General features: G+C 48.8%; 9 non-coding genes across 9 annotated transcripts; all 9 read left to right on the top strand.

Moving 5' to 3' along the window:
* Nucleotides 1-91: 91 nt before the first annotated feature.
* On the top strand, nucleotides 92-203 carry TRNAL-CAA (transfer RNA leucine (anticodon CAA)). The gene is made up of 2 exons: nucleotides 92-129; nucleotides 158-203. It is a non-coding gene; the product is annotated as a tRNA-Leu (tRNA).
* A 2,631-nt stretch (nucleotides 204-2,834) lies between these two features.
* TRNAP-AGG (transfer RNA proline (anticodon AGG)) lies at nucleotides 2,835-2,906 on the top strand. Its single transcript has one exon. It is a non-coding gene; the product is annotated as a tRNA-Pro (tRNA).
* A 3,501-nt stretch (nucleotides 2,907-6,407) lies between these two features.
* Nucleotides 6,408-6,479, top strand: TRNAP-AGG (transfer RNA proline (anticodon AGG)). The gene has a single exon. It is a non-coding gene; the product is annotated as a tRNA-Pro (tRNA).
* Nucleotides 6,480-6,867: 388 nt separating this feature from the next.
* TRNAV-CAC (transfer RNA valine (anticodon CAC)) lies at nucleotides 6,868-6,940 on the top strand. Its single transcript has one exon. It is a non-coding gene; the product is annotated as a tRNA-Val (tRNA).
* Nucleotides 6,941-9,990: 3,050 nt separating this feature from the next.
* TRNAP-AGG (transfer RNA proline (anticodon AGG)) lies at nucleotides 9,991-10,062 on the top strand. Its single transcript has one exon. It is a non-coding gene; the product is annotated as a tRNA-Pro (tRNA).
* Nucleotides 10,063-13,563: 3,501 nt separating this feature from the next.
* On the top strand, nucleotides 13,564-13,635 carry TRNAP-AGG (transfer RNA proline (anticodon AGG)). The gene has a single exon. It is a non-coding gene; the product is annotated as a tRNA-Pro (tRNA).
* Nucleotides 13,636-14,023: 388 nt separating this feature from the next.
* Nucleotides 14,024-14,096, top strand: TRNAV-CAC (transfer RNA valine (anticodon CAC)). The gene has a single exon. It is a non-coding gene; the product is annotated as a tRNA-Val (tRNA).
* A 3,500-nt stretch (nucleotides 14,097-17,596) lies between these two features.
* Nucleotides 17,597-17,669, top strand: TRNAV-CAC (transfer RNA valine (anticodon CAC)). Its single transcript has one exon. It is a non-coding gene; the product is annotated as a tRNA-Val (tRNA).
* Nucleotides 17,670-17,976: 307 nt separating this feature from the next.
* On the top strand, nucleotides 17,977-18,088 carry TRNAL-CAA (transfer RNA leucine (anticodon CAA)). The gene is made up of 2 exons: nucleotides 17,977-18,014; nucleotides 18,043-18,088. It is a non-coding gene; the product is annotated as a tRNA-Leu (tRNA).
* Nucleotides 18,089-19,906: the final 1,818 nt, after the last annotated feature.

Genomic DNA, 19,906 nt, shown 5'->3' with positions numbered 1-19,906 from the left:
GCCTTTAAAGCTGTGACTTTGATAGGAACATTGCAAGCGGCAAAATCAACAAGTGCAGACTGAAGAGTCCGACCTGCACACTGTTTTGGCTGTCAGGATGGCCGAGTGGTCTAAGGCGCCAGACTCAAGAGAGCTTGATCTTCAGTGAAGCTGAGCCTTCTGGTCTCTTCATGGAGGCGTGGGTTCAAATCCCACTTCTGACAGGTGTATTTTCTTCCCTTAAATCTTGCTCTGCTTGCAGAGCCAGCTCCTCACACCACTATCTTTGGAAGCTGCTGTGGCATGTGAGGAGAAATCCACCAACCCATCGGCTGGGCCCTCAATCAAAATTCTGTGTATTACTGGAAGGGGCGTCTCAGGCACACCTTCTGTTAGAGCTGCACTTTATGACAGTAACTACCATGCTGGTTTCTACTTAAGCAGTTGATTCTATCGTTTGAAGTGAGGCTCTCCTGCCACCTTTTGGGCAAAGAAGACACTGCCCCTGCAACAACACAGGCAGACAAGCTCAAACTAGGTTTCTTGGTTAGGTGGGCGGAGCATATTGGCAATGGTGCCTCCTCGTGACTTGCAATTTACATGAAGAAGACAGAGAGGCAGCTGGGAGTAGGCAGTACCCATGAACCCCTGAACACTGTCTTGCGACTAGCACACAATTCTGAAATGAGGCGGGGGAAAGGAGGTGATTTTCCCATCAAGGGCCATTCCGGGAAATCAGCCACCCTGCGTCTCCCAGGTGAGTGTTTCAGGCCTATGAGCCACTAATATAAATCTTGCCTGATCGAGCCTGATTGAGCGCTGATCAAGCAAGTGTGCTTGAATCCAAGAGGCATGCTCCTCTGGTTCAAGAGCTAGCAGGCCCTTCAGTGCTTCTGGTTGGGAAGTCTAAGGTGCAAGGGTCCATGACTTGCAGCGGGTTACAACTACCAGAAAGGGTCTGCTTTTCACATCAGTGCCCTAGTTCAGCTCACTGGCACAGGGCATTTTGACTACCTCTTGCCTTGCTAGAGACAAACAAAAAATCCTTGACAGAAAACATCAATTGCTATGGCACGCTTAGAGAGAGAGAGCCTCCAAATGGCCCTGCTTTTCGGAAAGACGCTTCAGAAGATGTTTCAAATGACTATGCAGCGGCAGTCTAGTTGGTATAGGGGTATGATTCTCGCTTCGGGTGTGAGAGGACCTCGCTTCAAATCCCAGACAAACCCCTACCTTTATAGGTTCAGTCTGTGTTTTAAACAGGAGTATTTCTGCTTTTCACTCTTGTAAGATGTCATGTTGCAATGCAATACATGCTTTATACTGGCGTCGAGACGGTTCAGCATCATGAAGGTATGCGAGATTTCTTTGCAACTGCTTTTCTGTGCTGGAGCAGCAGTGCTCGTAGGAACATTAAATGCACAGTGCTTCTCCATGGTAATTTCGGGTCCAGTTCTGAAATCACCTCTTGGAATGAAAGTGATCCCAGTTCCTTTCTTCCAAGGGAAGAGATCGTGTTCCGGAAGGCTCAGCTTTGAGCGTCATGAACATTGGCCCTCATCCTTGCATCCCAGTCCAATGCATAGCCACATAAAGCAAGCAGGTGTGTCTGTTTCCATAGTGTGGTGGTTCCAGTACAATGCATAGCCACATGAAGCAAGCCGGCAAGTGTGTCTGTTTGTCTAGTGTAGTGGTTATCATGCGCACCTCACATGCGAAAGGTCCCTGGTTCTAGTCGCTGGGCTTTTTCACAATATTTGCATTTCCTGCCTCACCTGACAGGCAAGCTGAGATAAAAGAGACTGTGTCTATCCCTCACCATCGTGAGGCACTACGCTCCTGGGGCATCTGTCACAGCTCACCAAGAGGAGTTGCGCCAGCTTACGGCAGTCAGTTGCTCACTGTTTGACCTTTGCAATGAAGCCTGAGCCTACAGCATTCAAGCCAGCCAAGGAAGGAAGGTACGAGAGCGAAAATAGCTTTCCTGCCCTCACCAAGAACACACACCTTGAGCAAATAAAGTGCCAGACTTACAAGGCCCTATCGCCACCGGAGCATCACTTTTAGTGACGCCCCGGTGGCACTACGCACTGCGCGGTATTTACAAGATGGCGTTCAGCCACTTTTTGTGGCTTAACACCACCTTGTAAATACGGCCCCTTAGCACGCAGCGCGTTCCCTGGAAGGGGCGTGCAATGGGTGTTGTTGGGAGTGTGCCACAGCAACACCATAGCATTTTGATGCTGCTCCAGATTTAGGAGTTGGCGTAAATCTGCGTCAGCACCAAAATCCAACGCCATCCCAGGGGTGTCGTTAGAGTGGCGCACTGAGGAGAAATGTTTTCATTTCTCCTTGTTTTTGCTCTTTCTATGTGTGATGCATTCTGCAGCACACATAGAAGTAAGAGCAAATCACCATTGAAGATTTTTTTTTGGGGCAGGAAGGTGTCCCTTCCTGCACAAAAACAATTTCCCCCTCAACGCAGTCATCGTTGTACCATGGTGCAAGAACGGCTGCGTTGGCGCTCAGCAGCTAATTTAGAGCTGGCGCAGGGGGAAGCACAGGGGTGCGCTGTATTCTACTAAATACGGCGCTTCCCTGCATTTTGAAAATGACGGCGCGTGGGGCTTGCAAATTTGGCACAGCGTCGCGCTTAGTCATTTTCTTGTAAATCTGGGCCAAAATGTCTAAAGGATAGAGGCTTTTTATGTCATGTTCGATGAAGACCATGCAAATGACTCTAGTCGTACTGCAGAAGAGAGCACCATGTGCAGTTTCTTGCTTTGGGATGTAGTCTCCCACTCTCTGTCACCAACCCTCCGAGCAGGGTCGGAGCCGTTGCATTTCTGTTCCCAGGCTCGTTGGTCTAGGGGTATGATTCTCGCTTAGGGTGCGAGAGGTCCCAGGTTCAAATCCCGGACGAGCCCATTTTAGCGGAAAACAATCAAATCCTGCTCAAAATACACAACCCCTCAACATTTCTCATTCCACTCGAAGCATTGTTGCGCAAAACATATTTTTTGCCTCAGGCGAAAAATGGATTACAATGCCTTGGCTTCCTTCCTGCTTGCTCTCAGTGCGCCCTGTGTGATGATTTCACAGGCTCTCCTTCCTGGCATTTAGGCATCAGATATTTGTCTGTCTCTGCCCGCAGCTGTGGGATTTTTCAGGACGTCTGAGTGTATGCATGCTGGCTGACACCGCTGCAATTTTCACACTTACCCCTCGCATTCCGAGCAACTGCTGATAAAGTATAGAGGAAATCGTGCAAACATATGAGGGGAACTGTGCTCCTTCAGTCAAACCAGCAAGCTTGTTTCTGTAGTGTAGTGGTTATCACGCTCGCCTCACACGCGAAAGGTCCCCGGTTCGAGACTGGGCAGAAACACTTGGCAGCAGCAGCTTTTGTGTTTGCTCCCTAAAACCTCAGTCTCTCTCAATGCACACTTAGACAGAAATGACCTTTAAAAACTTGTGACCTGTGTAAAACGTGCTTTACTATTGCAGGACGCTAAAAAGTTATCTGCATCCCTCGGTGGTCGTGCATGTGCATTGTTTCTTGTTCTGTTTTTTCTTTTTTTTTCTTGGCCATGTTATATTGTGGGGCCTTTAAAGCTGTGACTTTGATAGGAACATTGCAAGCGGCAAAATCAACAAGTGCAGACTGAAGAGTCCGACCTGCACACTGTTTTGGCTGTCAGGATGGCCGAGTGGTCTAAGGCGCCAGACTCAAGAGAGCTTGATCTTCAGTGAAGCTGAGCCTTCTGTTCTCTTCATGGAGGCGTGGTTTCAAATCCCACTTCTGACAGGTGTATTTTCTTCCCTTAAATCTTGCTCTGCTTGCAGAGCCAGCTCCTCACACCACTATCTTTGGAAGCTGCTGTGGCATGTGAGGAGAAATCCACCAACCCATCGGCTGGGCCCTCAATCAAAATTCTGTGTATTACTGGAAGGGGCGTCTCAGGCACACCTTCTGTTAGAGCTGCACTTTATGACAGTAACTACCATGCTGGTTTCTACTTAAGCAGTTGATTCTATCGTTTGAAGTGAGGCTCTCCTGCCACCTTTTGGGCAAAGAAGACACTGCCCCTGCAACAACACAGGCAGACAAGCTCAAACTAGGTTTCTTGGTTAGGTGGGCGGAGCATATTGGCAATGGTGCCTCCTCGTGACTTGCAATTTACATGAAGAAGACAGAGAGGCAGCTGGGAGTAGGCAGTACCCATGAACCCCTGAACACTGTCTTGCGACTAGCACACAATTCTGAAATGAGGCGGGGGAAAGGAGGTGATTTCCCCATCAAGGGCCATTCCGGGAAATCAGCCACCCTGCGTCTCCCAGGTGAGTGTTTCAGGCCTATGAGCCACTAATATAAATCTCGCCTGATCGAGCGCTGATCGAGCAAGTGTGCTTGAATCCAAGAGGCATGCTCCTCTGGCTCAAGAGCTAGCAGGCCCTTCAGTGCTTCTGGTTGGGAAGTCTAAGGTGCAAGGGTCCATGACTTGCAGCGGGTTACAACTACCAGAAAGGGTCTGCTTTTCACATCAGTGCCCTAGTTCAGCTCACTGGCACAGGGCATTTTGACTACCTCTTGCCTTGCTAGAGACAAACAAAAAATCCTTGACAGAAAACATCAATTGCTATGGCACGCTTAGAGAGAGAGAGCCTCCAAATGGCCCTGCTTTTCGGAAAGACGCTTCAGAAGATGTTTCAAATGACTATGCAGCGGCAGTCTAGTTGGTATAGGGGTATGATTCTCGCTTCGGGTGTGAGAGGACCTCGGTTCAAATCCCAGACAAACCCCTACCTTTATAGGTTCAGTCTGTGTTTTAAACAGGAGTATTTCTGCTTTTCACTCTTGTAAGATGTCATGTTGCAATGCAATACATGCTTTATACTGGCGTCAAGACGGTTCAGCATCATGAAGGTATGCGAGATTTCTTTGCAACTGCTTTTCTGTGCTGGAGCAGCAGTGCTCGTAGGAACATTAAATGCACAGTGCTTCTCCATGGTAATTTCGGGTCCAGTTCTGAAATCACCTCTTGGAATGAAAGTGATCCCAGTTCCTTTCTTCCAAGGGAAGAGATCGTGTTCCGGAAGGCTCAGCTTTGAGCGTCATGAACATTGGCCCTCATCCTTGCATCCCAGTCCAATGCATAGCCACATAAAGCAAGCAGGTGTGTCTGTTTCCATAGTGTGGTGGTTCCAGTACAATGCATAGCCACATGAAGCAAGCCGGCAAGTGTGTCTGTTTGTCTAGTGTAGTGGTTATCATGCGCACCTCACATGCGAAAGGTCCCTGGTTCGAGTCGCTGGGCTTTTTCACAGTATTTGCATTTCCTGCCTCACCTGACAGGCAAGCTGAGATAAAAGAGACTGTGTCTATCCCTCACCATCGTGAGGTACTACGCTCCTGGGGCATCTGTCACAGCTCACCAAGAGGAGTTGCGCCAGCTTACGGCAGTCAGTTGCTCACTGTTTGACCTTTGCAATGAAGCCTGAGCCTACAGCATTCAAGCCAGCCAAGGAAGGAAGGTACGAGAGCGAAAATAGCTTTCCTGCCCTCACCAAGAACACACACCTTGAGCAAATAAAGTGCCAGACTTACAAGGCCCTATCGCCACCGGAGCATCACTTTTAGTGACGCCCCGGTGGCACTATGCACTGCGCGGTATTTACAAGATGGCGTTCAGCCACTTTTTGTGGCTTAACACACCTTGTAAATACGGCCCCTTAGCACGCAGCGCGTTCCCTGGAAGGGGCGTGCAATGGGTGTTGTTGGGAGTGTGCCACAGCAACACCATAGCATTTTGATGCTGCTCCAGATTTAGGAGTTGGCGTAAATCTGCGTCAGCACAAAAATCCAACGCCATCCCAGGGGTGTCGTTAGAGTGGCGCACTGAGGAGAAATGTTTTCATTTCTCCTTGTTTTTGCTCTTTCTATGTGTGATGCATTCTGCAGCACACATAGAAGTAAGAGCAAATCACCATTGAAGATTTTTTTTTGGGGCAGGAAGGTGTCCCTTCCTGCACAAAAACAATTTCCCCCTCAACGCAGTCATCCTTGTACCATGGTGCAAGAACGGCTGCGTTGGCGCTCAGCAGCTAATTTAGAGCTGGCGCAGGGGGAAGCACAGGGGTGCGCTGTATTCTACTAAATACGGCGCTTCCCTGCATTTTGAAAATGACGGCGCGTGGGGCTTGCAAATTTGGCACAGCGTCGCGCTTAGTCATTTTCTTGTAAATCTGGGCCAAAATGTCTAAAGGATAGAGGCTTTTTATGTCATGTTCGATGAAGACCATGCAAATGACTCTAGTCGTACTGCAGAAGAGAGCACCATGTGCAGTTTCTTGCTTTGGGATGTAGTCTCCCACTCTCTGTCACCAACCCTCCGAGCAGGGTCGGAGCCGTTGCATTTCTGTGCCCAGGCTCGTTGGTCTAGGGGTATGATTCTCGCTTAGGGTGCGAGAGGTCCCAGGTTCAAATCCCGGACGAGCCCATTTTAGCGGAAAACAATCAAATCCTGCTCAAAATACACAACCCCTCAACATTTCTCATTCCATTCGAAGCATTGTTGCGCAAAACATATTTTTTGCCTCAGGCGAAAAATGGATTACAATGCCTTGGCTTCCTTCCTGCTTGCTCTCAGTGCGCCCTGTGTGATGATTTCACAGGCTCTCCTTCCTGGCATTTAGGCATCAGATATTTGTCTGTCTCTGCCCGCAGCTGTGGGATTTTTCAGGACGTCTGAGTGTATGCATGCTGGCTGACACCGCTGCAATTTTCACACTTACCCCTCGCATTCCAAGCAACTGCTGATAAAGTATAGAGGAAATCGTGCAAACATATGAGGGGAACTGTGCTCCTTCAGTCAAACCAGCAAGCTTGTTTCTGTAGTGTAGTGGTTATCACGTTCGCCTCACACGCGAAAGGTCCCCGGTTCGAGACCGGGCAGAAACACTTGGCAGCAGCAGCTTTTGTGTTTGCTCCCTAAAACCTCAGTCTCTCTCAATGCACACTTAGACAGAAATGACCTTTAAAAACTTGTGACCTGTGTAAAACGTGCTTTACTATTGCAGGACGCTAAAAAGTTATCTGCATCCCTCGGTGGTCGTGCATGTGCATTGTTTCTTGTTCTGTTTTTTTTTTTTTTTCTTGGCCATGTTATATTGTGGGGCCTTTAAAGCTGTGACTTTGATAGGAACATTGCAAGCGGCAAAATCAACAAGTGCAGACTGAAGAGTCCGACCTGCACACTGTTTTGGCTGTCAGGATGGCCGAGTGGTCTAAGGCGCCAGACTCAAGAGAGCTTGATCTTCAGTGAAGCTGAGCCTTCTGGTCTCTTCATGGAGGCGTGGGTTCAAATTCCACTTCTGACAGGTGTATTTTCTTCCCTTAAATCTTGCTCTGCTTGCAGAGCCAGCTCCTCACACCACTATCTTTGGAAGCTGCTGTGGCATGTGAGGAGAAATCCACCAACCCATCGGCTGGGCCCTCAATCAAAATTCTGTGTATTACTGGAAGGGGCGTCTCAGGCACACCTTCTGTTAGAGCTGCACTTTATGACAGTAACTACCATGCTGGTTTCTACTTAAGCAGTTGATTCTATCGTTTGAAGTGAGGCTCTCCTGCCACCTTTTGGGCAAAGAAGACACTGCCCCTGCAACAACACAGGCAGACAAGCTCAAACTAGGTTTCTTGGTTAGGTGGGCGGAGCATATTGGCAATGGTGCCTCCTCGTGACTTGCAATTTACATGAAGAAGACAGAGAGGCAGCTGGGAGTAGGCAGTACCCATGAACCCCTGAACACTGTCTTGCGACTAGCACACAATTCTGAAATGAGGCGGGGGAAAGGAGGTGATTTCCCCATCAAGGGCCATTCCGGGAAATCAGCCACCCTGCGTCTCCCAGGTGAGTGTTTCAGGCCTATGAGCCACTAATATAAATCTTGCCTGATCGAGCCTGATTGAGCGCTGATCAAGCAAGTGTGCTTGAATCCAAGAGGCATGCTCCTCTGGTTCAAGAGCTAGCAGGCCCTTCAGTGCTTCTGGTTGGGAAGTCTAAGGTGCAAGGGTCCATGACTTGCAGCGGGTTACAACTACCAGAAAGGGTCTGCTTTTCACATCAGTGCCCTAGTTCAGCTCACTGGCACAGGGCATTTTGACTACCTCTTGCCTTGCTAGAGACAAACAAAAAATCCTTGACAGAAAACATCAATTGCTATGGCACGCTTAGAGAGAGAGAGCCTCCAAATGGCCCTGCTTTTCGGAAAGACGCTTCAGAAGATGTTTCAAATGACTATGCAGCGGCAGTCTAGTTGGTATAGGGGTATGATTCTCGCTTCGGGTGTGAGAGGACCTCGCTTCAAATCCCAGACAAACCCCTACCTTTATAGGTTCAGTCTGTGTTTTAAACAGGAGTATTTCTGCTTTTCACTCTTGTAAGATGTCATGTTGCAATGCAATACATGCTTTATACTGGCGTCGAGACGGTTCAGCATCATGAAGGTATGCGAGATTTCTTTGCAACTGCTTTTCTGTGCTGGAGCAGCAGTGCTCGTAGGAACATTAAATGCACAGTGCTTCTCCATGGTAATTTCGGGTCCAGTTCTGAAATCACCTCTTGGAATGAAAGTGATCCCAGTTCCTTTCTTCCAAGGGAAGAGATCGTGTTCCGGAAGGCTCAGCTTTGAGCGTCATGAACATTGGCCCTCATCCTTGCATCCCAGTCCAATGCATAGCCACATAAAGCAAGCAGGTGTGTCTGTTTCCATAGTGTGGTGGTTCCAGTACAATGCATAGCCACATGAAGCAAGCCGGCAAGTGTGTCTGTTTGTCTAGTGTAGTGGTTATCATGCGCACCTCACATGCGAAAGGTCCCTGGTTCTAGTCGCTGGGCTTTTTCACAATATTTGCATTTCCTGCCTCACCTGACAGGCAAGCTGAGATAAAAGAGACTGTGTCTATCCCTCACCATCGTGAGGCACTACGCTCCTGGGGCATCTGTCACAGCTCACCAAGAGGAGTTGCGCCAGCTTACGGCAGTCAGTTGCTCACTGTTTGACCTTTGCAATGAAGCCTGAGCCTACAGCATTCAAGCCAGCCAAGGAAGGAAGGTACGAGAGCGAAAATAGCTTTCCTGCCCTCACCAAGAACACACACCTTGAGCAAATAAAGTGCCAGACTTACAAGGCCCTATCGCCACCGGAGCATCACTTTTAGTGACGCCCCGGTGGCACTACGCACTGCGCGGTATTTACAAGATGGCGTTCAGCCACTTTTTGTGGCTTAACACCACCTTGTAAATACGGCCCCTTAGCACGCAGCGCGTTCCCTGGAAGGGGCGTGCAATGGGTGTTGTTGGGAGTGTGCCACAGCAACACCATAGCATTTTGATGCTGCTCCAGATTTAGGAGTTGGCGTAAATCTGCGTCAGCACCAAAATCCAACGCCATCCCAGGGGTGTCGTTAGAGTGGCGCACTGAGGAGAAATGTTTTCATTTCTCCTTGTTTTTGCTCTTTCTATGTGTGATGCATTCTGCAGCACACATAGAAGTAAGAGCAAATCACCATTGAAGATTTTTTTTTGGGGCAGGAAGGTGTCCCTTCCTGCACAAAAACAATTTCCCCCTCAACGCAGTCATCGTTGTACCATGGTGCAAGAACGGCTGCGTTGGCGCTCAGCAGCTAATTTAGAGCTGGCGCAGGGGGAAGCACAGGGGTGCGCTGTATTCTACTAAATACGGCGCTTCCCTGCATTTTGAAAATGACGGCGCGTGGGGCTTGCAAATTTGGCACAGCGTCGCGCTTAGTCATTTTCTTGTAAATCTGGGCCAAAATGTCTAAAGGATAGAGGCTTTTTATGTCATGTTCGATGAAGACCATGCAAATGACTCTAGTCGTACTGCAGAAGAGAGCACCATGTGCAGTTTCTTGCTTTGGGATGTAGTCTCCCACTCTCTGTCACCAACCCTCCGAGCAGGGTCGGAGCCGTTGCATTTCTGTTCCCAGGCTCGTTGGTCTAGGGGTATGATTCTCGCTTAGGGTGCGAGAGGTCCCAGGTTCAAATCCCGGACGAGCCCATTTTAGCGGAAAACAATCAAATCCTGCTCAAAATACACAACCCCTCAACATTTCTCATTCCACTCGAAGCATTGTTGCGCAAAACATATTTTTTGCCTCAGGCGAAAAATGGATTACAATGCCTTGGCTTCCTTCCTGCTTGCTCTCAGTGCGCCCTGTGTGATGATTTCACAGGCTCTCCTTCCTGGCATTTAGGCATCAGATATTTGTCTGTCTCTGCCCGCAGCTGTGGGATTTTTCAGGACGTCTGAGTGTATGCATGCTGGCTGACACCGCTGCAATTTTCACACTTACCCCTCGCATTCCGAGCAACTGCTGATAAAGTATAGAGGAAATCGTGCAAACATATGAGGGGAACTGTGCTCCTTCAGTCAAACCAGCAAGCTTGTTTCTGTAGTGTAGTGGTTATCACGCTCGCCTCACACGCGAAAGGTCCCCGGTTCGAGACTGGGCAGAAACACTTGGCAGCAGCAGCTTTTGTGTTTGCTCCCTAAAACCTCAGTCTCTCTCAATGCACACTTAGACAGAAATGACCTTTAAAAACTTGTGACCTGTGTAAAACGTGCTTTACTATTGCAGGACGCTAAAAAGTTATCTGCATCCCTCGGTGGTCGTGCATGTGCATTGTTTCTTGTTCTGTTTTTTCTTTTTTTTTCTTGGCCATGTTATATTGTGGGGCCTTTAAAGCTGTGACTTTGATAGGAACATTGCAAGCGGCAAAATCAACAAGTGCAGACTGAAGAGTCCGACCTGCACACTGTTTTGGCTGTCAGGATGGCCGAGTGGTCTAAGGCGCCAGACTCAAGAGAGCTTGATCTTCAGTGAAGCTGAGCCTTCTGGTCTCTTCATGGAGGCGTGGTTTCAAATCCCACTTCTGACAGGTGTATTTTCTTCCCTTAAATCTTGCTCTGCTTGCAGAGCCAGCTCCTCACACCACTATCTTTGGAAGCTGCTGTGGCATGTGAGGAGAAATCCACCAACCCATCGGCTGGGCCCTCAATCAAAATTCTGTGTATTACTGGAAGGGGCGTCTCAGGCACACCTTCTGTTAGAGCTGCACTTTATGACAGTAACTACCATGCTGGTTTCTACTTAAGCAGTTGATTCTATCGTTTGAAGTGAGGCTCTCCTGCCACCTTTTGGGCAAAGAAGACACTGCCCCTGCAACAACACAGGCAGACAAGCTCAAACTAGGTTTCTTGGTTAGGTGGGCGGAGCATATTGGCAATGGTGCCTCCTCGTGACTTGCAATTTACATGAAGAAGACAGAGAGGCAGCTGGGAGTAGGCAGTACCCATGAACCCCTGAACACTGTCTTGCGACTAGCACACAATTCTGAAATGAGGCGGGGGAAAGGAGGTGATTTCCCCATCAAGGGCCATTCCGGGAAATCAGCCACCCTGCGTCTCCCAGGTGAGTGTTTCAGGCCTATGAGCCACTAATATAAATCTCGCCTGATCGAGCGCTGATCGAGCAAGTGTGCTTGAATCCAAGAGGCATGCTCCTCTGGCTCAAGAGCTAGCAGGCCCTTCAGTGCTTCTGGTTGGGAAGTCTAAGGTGCAAGGGTCCATGACTTGCAGCGGGTTACAACTACCAGAAAGGGTCTGCTTTTCACATCAGTGCCCTAGTTCAGCTCACTGGCACAGGGCATTTTGACTACCTCTTGCCTTGCTAGAGACAAACAAAAAATCCTTGACAGAAAACATCAATTGCTATGGCACGCTTAGAGAGAGAGAGCCTCCAAATGGCCCTGCTTTTCGGAAAGACGCTTCAGAAGATGTTTCAAATGACTATGCAGCGGCAGTCTAGTTGGTATAGGGGTATGATTCTCGCTTCGGGTGTGAGAGGACCTCGGTTCAAATCCCAGACAAACCCCTACCTTTATAGGTTCAGTCTGTGTTTTAAACAGGAGTATTTCTGCTTTTCACTCTTGTAAGATGTCATGTTGCAATGCAATACATGCTTTATACTGGCGTCAAGACGGTTCAGCATCATGAAGGTATGCGAGATTTCTTTGCAACTGCTTTTCTGTGCTGGAGCAGCAGTGCTCGTAGGAACATTAAATGCACAGTGCTTCTCCATGGTAATTTCGGGTCCAGTTCTGAAATCACCTCTTGGAATGAAAGTGATCCCAGTTCCTTTCTTCCAAGGGAAGAGATCGTGTTCCGGAAGGCTCAGCTTTGAGCGTCATGAACATTGGCCCTCATCCTTGCATCCCAGTCCAATGCATAGCCACATAAAGCAAGCAGGTGTGTCTGTTTCCATAGTGTGGTGGTTCCAGTACAATGCATAGCCACATGAAGCAAGCCGGCAAGTGTGTCTGTTTGTCTAGTGTAGTGGTTATCATGCGCACCTCACATGCGAAAGGTCCCTGGTTCGAGTCGCTGGGCTTTTTCACAGTATTTGCATTTCCTGCCTCACCTGACAGGCAAGCTGAGATAAAAGAGACTGTGTCTATCCCTCACCATCGTGAGGTACTACGCTCCTGGGGCATCTGTCACAGCTCACCAAGAGGAGTTGCGCCAGCTTACGGCAGTCAGTTGCTCACTGTTTGACCTTTGCAATGAAGCCTGAGCCTACAGCATTCAAGCCAGCCAAGGAAGGAAGGTACGAGAGCGAAAATAGCTTTCCTGCCCTCACCAAGAACACACACCTTGAGCAAATAAAGTGCCAGACTTACAAGGCCCTATCGCCACCGGAGCATCACTTTTAGTGACGCCCCGGTGGCACTATGCACTGCGCGGTATTTACAAGATGGCGTTCAGCCACTTTTTGTGGCTTAACACACCTTGTAAATACGGCCCCTTAGCACGCAGCGCGTTCCCTGGAAGGGGCGTGCAATGGGTGTTGTTGGGAGTGTGCCACAGCAACACCATAGCATTTTGATGCTGCTCCAGATTTAGGAGTTGGCGTAAATCTGCGTCAGCACAAAAATCCAACGCCATCCCAGGGGTGTCGTTAGAGTGGCGCACTGAGGAGAAATGTTTTCATTTCTCCTTGTTTTTGCTCTTTCTATGTGTGATGCATTCTGCAGCACACATAGAAGTAAGAGCAAATCACCATTGAAGATTTTTTTTTGGGGCAGGAAGGTGTCCCTTCCTGCACAAAAACAATTTCCCCCTCAACGCAGTCATCCTTGTACCATGGTGCAAGAACGGCTGCGTTGGCGCTCAGCAGCTAATTTAGAGCTGGCGCAGGGGGAAGCACAGGGGTGCGCTGTATTCTACTAAATACGGCGCTTCCCTGCATTTTGAAAATGACGGCGCGTGGGGCTTGCAAATTTGGCACAGCGTCGCGCTTAGTCATTTTCTTGTAAATCTGGGCCAAAATGTCTAAAGGATAGAGGCTTTTTATGTCATGTTCGATGAAGACCATGCAAATGACTCTAGTCGTACTGCAGAAGAGAGCACCATGTGCAGTTTCTTGCTTTGGGATGTAGTCTCCCACTCTCTGTCACCAACCCTCCGAGCAGGGTCGGAGCCGTTGCATTTCTGTGCCCAGGCTCGTTGGTCTAGGGGTATGATTCTCGCTTAGGGTGCGAGAGGTCCCAGGTTCAAATCCCGGACGAGCCCATTTTAGCGGAAAACAATCAAATCCTGCTCAAAATACACAACCCCTCAACATTTCTCATTCCATTCGAAGCATTGTTGCGCAAAACATATTTTTTGCCTCAGGCGAAAAATGGATTACAATGCCTTGGCTTCCTTCCTGCTTGCTCTCAGTGCGCCCTGTGTGATGATTTCACAGGCTCTCCTTCCTGGCATTTAGGCATCAGATATTTGTCTGTCTCTGCCCGCAGCTGTGGGATTTTTCAGGACGTCTGAGTGTATGCATGCTGGCTGACACCGCTGCAATTTTCACACTTACCCCTCGCATTCCAAGCAACTGCTGATAAAGTATAGAGGAAATCGTGCAAACATATGAGGGGAACTGTGCTCCTTCAGTCAAACCAGCAAGCTTGTTTCTGTAGTGTAGTGGTTATCACGTTCGCCTCACACGCGAAAGGTCCCCGGTTCGAGACCGGGCAGAAACACTTGGCAGCAGCAGCTTTTGTGTTTGCTCCCTAAAACCTCAGTCTCTCTCAATGCACACTTAGACAGAAATGACCTTTAAAAACTTGTGACCTGTGTAAAACGTGCTTTACTATTGCAGGACGCTAAAAAGTTATCTGCATCCCTCGGTGGTCGTGCATGTGCATTGTTTCTTGTTCTGTTTTTTTTTTTTTTTCTTGGCCATGTTATATTGTGGGGCCTTTAAAGCTGTGACTTTGATAGGAACATTGCAAGCGGCAAAATCAACAAGTGCAGACTGAAGAGTCCGACCTGCACACTGTTTTGGCTGTCAGGATGGCCGAGTGGTCTAAGGCGCCAGACTCAAGAGAGCTTGATCTTCAGTGAAGCTGAGCCTTCTGGTCTCTTCATGGAGGCGTGGGTTCAAATTCCACTTCTGACAGGTGTATTTTCTTCCCTTAAATCTTGCTCTGCTTGCAGAGCCAGCTCCTCACACCACTATCTTTGGAAGCTGCTGTGGCATGTGAGGAGAAATCCACCAACCCATCGGCTGGGCCCTCAATCAAAATTCTGTGTATTACTGGAAGGGGCGTCTCAGGCACACCTTCTGTTAGAGCTGCACTTTATGACAGTAACTACCATGCTGGTTTCTACTTAAGCAGTTGATTCTATCGTTTGAAGTGAGGCTCTCCTGCCACCTTTTGGGCAAAGAAGACACTGCCCCTGCAACAACACAGGCAGACAAGCTCAAACTAGGTTTCTTGGTTAGGTGGGCGGAGCATATTGGCAATGGTGCCTCCTCGTGACTTGCAATTTACATGAAGAAGACAGAGAGGCAGCTGGGAGTAGGCAGTACCCATGAACCCCTGAACACTGTCTTGCGACTAGCACACAATTCTGAAATGAGGCGGGGGAAAGGAGGTGATTTCCCCATCAAGGGCCATTCCGGGAAATCAGCCACCCTGCGTCTCCCAGGTGAGTGTTTCAGGCCTATGAGCCACTAATATAAATCTCGCCTGATCGAGCGCTGATCGAGCAAGTGTGCTTGAATCCAAGAGGCATGCTCCTCTGGCTCAAGAGCTAGCAGGCCCTTCAGTGCTTCTGGTTGGGAAGTCTAAGGTGCAAGGGTCCATGACTTGCAGCGGGTTACAACTACCAGAAAGGGTCTGCTTTTCACATCAGTGCCCTAGTTCAGCTCACTGGCACAGGGCATTTTGACTACCTCTTGCCTTGCTAGAGACAAACAAAAAATCCTTGACAGAAAACATCAATTGCTATGGCACGCTTAGAGAGAGAGAGCCTCCAAATGGCCCTGCTTTTCGGAAAGACGCTTCAGAAGATGTTTCAAATGACTATGCAGCGGCAGTCTAGTTGGTATAGGGGTATGATTCTCGCTTCGGGTGTGAGAGGACCTCGGTTCAAATCCCACACAAACCCCTACCTTTATAGGTTCAGTCTGTGTTTTAAACAGGAGTATTTCTGCTTTTCACTCTTGTAAGATGTCATGTTGCAATGCAATACATGCTTTATACTGGCGTCGAGACGGTTCAGCATCATGAAGGTATGCGAGATTTCTTTGCAACTGCTTTTCTGTGCTGGAGCAGCAGTGCTCCTAGGAACATTAAATGCACAGTGCTTCTCCATGGTAATTTCGGGTCCAGTTCTGAAATCACCTCTTGGAATGAAAGTGATCCCAGTTCCTTTCTTCCAAGGGAAGAGATCGTGTTCCGGAAGGCTCAGCTTTGAGCGTCATGAACATTGGCCCTCATCCTTGCATCCCAGTCCAATGCATAGCCACATAAAGCAAGCAGGTGTGTCTGTTTCCATAGTGTGGTGGTTCCAGTACAATGCATAGCCACATGAAGCAAGCCGGCAAGTGTGTCTGTTTGTCTAGTGTAGTGGTTATCATGCGCACCTCACATGCGAAAGGTCCCTGGTTCGAGTCGCTGGGCTTTTTCACAGTATTTGCATTTCCTGCCTCACCTGACAGGCAAGCTGAGATAAAAGAGACTGTGTCTATCCCTCACCATCGTGAGGTACTACGCTCCTGGGGCATCTGTCACAGCTCACCAAGAGGAGTTGCGCCAGCTTACGGCAGTCAGTTGCTCACTGTTTGACCTTTGCAATGAAGCCTGAGCCTACAGCATTCAAGCCAGCCAAGGAAGGAAGGTACGAGAGCGAAAATAGCTTTCCTGCCCTCACCAAGAACACACACCTTGAGCAAATAAAGTGCCAGACTTACAAGGCCCTATCGCCACCGGAGCATCACTTTTAGTGACGCCCCGGTGGCACTATGCACTGCGCGGTATTTACAAGATGCCGTTCAGCCACTTTTTGTGGCTTAACACCACCTTGTAAATACGGCCCCTTAGCACGCAGCGCGTTCCCTGGAAGGGGCGTGCAATGGGTGTTGTTGGGAGTGTGCCACAGCAACACCATAGCATTTTGATGCTGCTCCAGATTTAGGAGTTGGCGTAAATCTGCGTCAGCACCAAAATCCAACGCCATCCCAGGGGTGTCGTTAGAGTGGCGCACTGAGGAGAAATGTTTTCATTTCTCCTTGTTTTTGCTCTTTCTATGTGTGATGCATTCTGCAGCACACATAGAAGTAAGAGCAAATCACCATTGAAGATTTTTTTTTGGGGCAGGAAGGTGTCCCTTCCTGCACAAAAACAATTTCCCCCTCAACGCAGTCATCCTTGTACCATGGTGCAAGAACGGCTGCGTTGGCGCTCAGCAGCTAATTTAGAGCTGGCGCAGGGGGAAGCACAGGGGTGCGCTGTATTCTACTAAATACGGCGCTTCCCTGCATTTTGAAAATGACGGCGCGTGGGGCTTGCAAATTTGGCACAGCGTCGCGCTTAGTCATTTTCTTGTAAATCTGGGCCAAAATGTCTAAAGGATAGAGGCTTTTTATGTCATGTTCGATGAAGACCATGCAAATGACTCTAGTCGTACTGCAGAAGAGAGCACCATGTGCAGTTTCTTGCTTTGGGATGTAGTCTCCCACTCTCTGTCACCAACCCTCCGAGCAGGGTCGGAGCCGTTGCATTTCTGTGCCCAGGCTCGTTGGTCTAGGGGTATGATTCTCGCTTAGGGTGCGAGAGGTCCCAGGTTCAAATCCCAGACGAGCCCATTTTAGCGGAAAACAATCAAATCCTGCTCAAAATACACAACCCCTCAACATTTCTCATTCCACTCGAAGCATTGTTGCGCAAAACTTATTTTTTGCCTCAGGCGAAAAATGGATTACAATGCCTTGGCTTCCTTCCTGCTTGCTCTCAGTGCGCCCTGTGTGATGATTTCACAGGCTCTCCTTCCTGGCATTTAGGCATCAGATATTTGTCTGTCTCTGCCCGCAGCTGTGGGATTTTTCAGGATGTCTGAGTGTATGCATGCTGGCTGACACCGCTGCAATTTTCACACTTACCCCTCGCATTCCAAGCAACTGCTGATAAAGTATAGAGGAAATCGTGCAAACATATGAGGGGAACTGTGCTCCTTCAGTCAAACCAGCAAGCTTGTTTCTGTAGTGTAGTGGTTATCACGTTTGCCTCACACGCGAAAGGTCCCCGGTTCGAGACCGGGCAGAAACACTTGGCAGCAGCAGCTTTTGTGTTTGCTCCCTAAAACCTCAGTCTCTCTCAATGCACACTTAGACAGAAATGACCTTTAAAAACTTGTGACCTGTGTAAAACATGCTTTACTATTGCAGGACGCTAAAAAGTTATCTGCATCCCTCGGTGGTCGTGCATGTGCATTGTTTCTTGTTCTGTTTTTTTTTTTTTTTCTTGGCCATGTTATATTGTGGGGCCTTTAAAGCTGTGACTTTGATAGGAACATTGCAAGTGGCAAAATCAACAAGTGCAGACTGAAGAGTCCGACCTGCACACTGTTTTGGCTGTCAGGATGGCCGAGTGGTCTAAGGCGCCAGACTCAAGAGAGCTTGATCTTCAGTGAAGCTGAGCCTTCTGGTCTCTTCATGGAGGCGTGGGTTCAAATCCCACTTCTGACAGGTGTATTTTCTTCCCTTAAATCTTGCTCTGCTTGCAGAGCCAGCTCCTCACACCACTATCTTTGGAAGCTGCTGTGGCATGTGAGGAGAAATCCACCAACCCATCGGCTGGGCCCTCAATCAAAATTCTGTGTATTACTGGAAGGGGCGTCTCAGGCACACCTTCTGTTAGAGCTGCACTTTATGACAGTAACTACCATGCTGGTTTCTACTTAAGCAGTTGATTCTATCGTTTGAAGTGAGGCTCTCCTGCCACCTTTTGGGCAAAGAAGACACTGCCCCTGCAACAACACAGGCAGACAAGCTCAAACTAGGTTTCTTGGTTAGGTGGGCGGAGCATATTGGCAATGGTGCCTCCTCGTGACTTGCAATTTACATGAAGAAGACAGAGAGGCAGCTGGGAGTAGGCAGTACCCATGAACCCCTGAACACTGTCTTGCGACTAGCACACAATTCTGAAATGAGGCGGGGGAAAGGAGGTGATTTCCCCATCAAGGGCCATTCCGGGAAATCAGCCACCCTGCGTCTCCCAGGTGAGTGTTTCAGGCCTATGAGCCACTAATATAAATCTCGCCTGATCGAGCGCTGATCGAGCAAGTGTGCTTGAATCCAAGAGGCATGCGCCTCTGGCTCAAGAGCTAGCAGGCCCTTCAGTGCTTCTGGTTGGGAAGTCTAAGGTGCAAGGGTCCATGACTTGCAGCGGGTTACAACTACCAGAAAGGGTCTGCTTTTCACATCAGTGCCCTAGTTCAGCTCACTGGCACAGGGCATTTTGACTACCTCTTGCCTTGCTAGAGACAAACAAAAAATCCTTGACAGAAAACATCAATTGTTATGGCACGCTTAGAGAGAGAGAGCCTCCAAATGGCCCTGCTTTTCGGAAAGACGCTTCAGAAGATGTTTCAAATGACTATGCAGCGGCAGTCTAGTTGGTATAGGGGTATGATTCTCGCTTCGGGTGTGAGAGGACCTCGGTTCAAATCCCAGACAAACCCCTACCTTTATAGGTTCAGTCTGTGTTTTAAACAGGAGTATTTCTGCTTTTCACTCTTGTAAGATGTCATGTTGCAATGCAATACATGCTTTATACTGGCGTCGAGACGGTTCAGCATCATGAAGGTATGCGAGATTTCTTTGCAACTGCTTTTCTGTGCTGGAGCAGCAGTGCTCGTAGGAACATTAAATGCACAGTGCTTCTCCATGGTAATTTCGGGTCCAGTTCTGAAATCACCTCTTGGAATGAAAGTGATCCCAGTTCCTTTCTTCCAAGGGAAGAGATCGTGTTCCGAAAGGCTCAGCTTTGAGCGTCATGAACATTGGCCCTCATCCTTGCATCCCAGTCCAATGCATAGCCACATAAAGCAAGCAGGTGTGTCTGTTTCCATAGTGTGGTGGTTCCAGTACAATGCATAGCCACATGAAGCAAGCCGGCAAGTGTGTCTGTTTGTCTAGTGTAGTGGTTATCATGCGCACCTCACATGCGAAAGGTCCCTGGTTCTAGTCGCTGGGCTTTTTCACAGTATTTGCATTTCTTGCCTCACCTGACAGGCAAGCTGAGATAAAAGAGACTGTGTCTATCCCTCACCATCGTGAGGTACTACGCTCCTGGGGCATCTGTCACAGCTCACCAAGAGGAGTTGCGCCAGCTTACGGCAGTCAGTTGCTCACTGTTTGACCTTTGCAATGAAGCCTGAGCCTACAGCATTCAAGCCACCCAAGGAAGGAAGGTACGAGAGCGAAAATAGCTTTCCTGCCCTCACCAAGAACACACACCTTGAGCAAATAAAGTGCCAGACTTACAAGGCCCTATCGCCACCG

The sequence above is a fragment of the Pleurodeles waltl genome, chromosome 10 (genome assembly GCF_031143425.1).
Source record: "Pleurodeles waltl isolate 20211129_DDA chromosome 10, aPleWal1.hap1.20221129, whole genome shotgun sequence".
NCBI lineage: Eukaryota > Metazoa > Chordata > Amphibia > Caudata > Salamandridae > Pleurodeles > Pleurodeles waltl.
The sequence above is the reverse complement of the archived record's forward strand: the minus strand, read 5'-3'. Positions and strand labels throughout refer to the sequence as shown.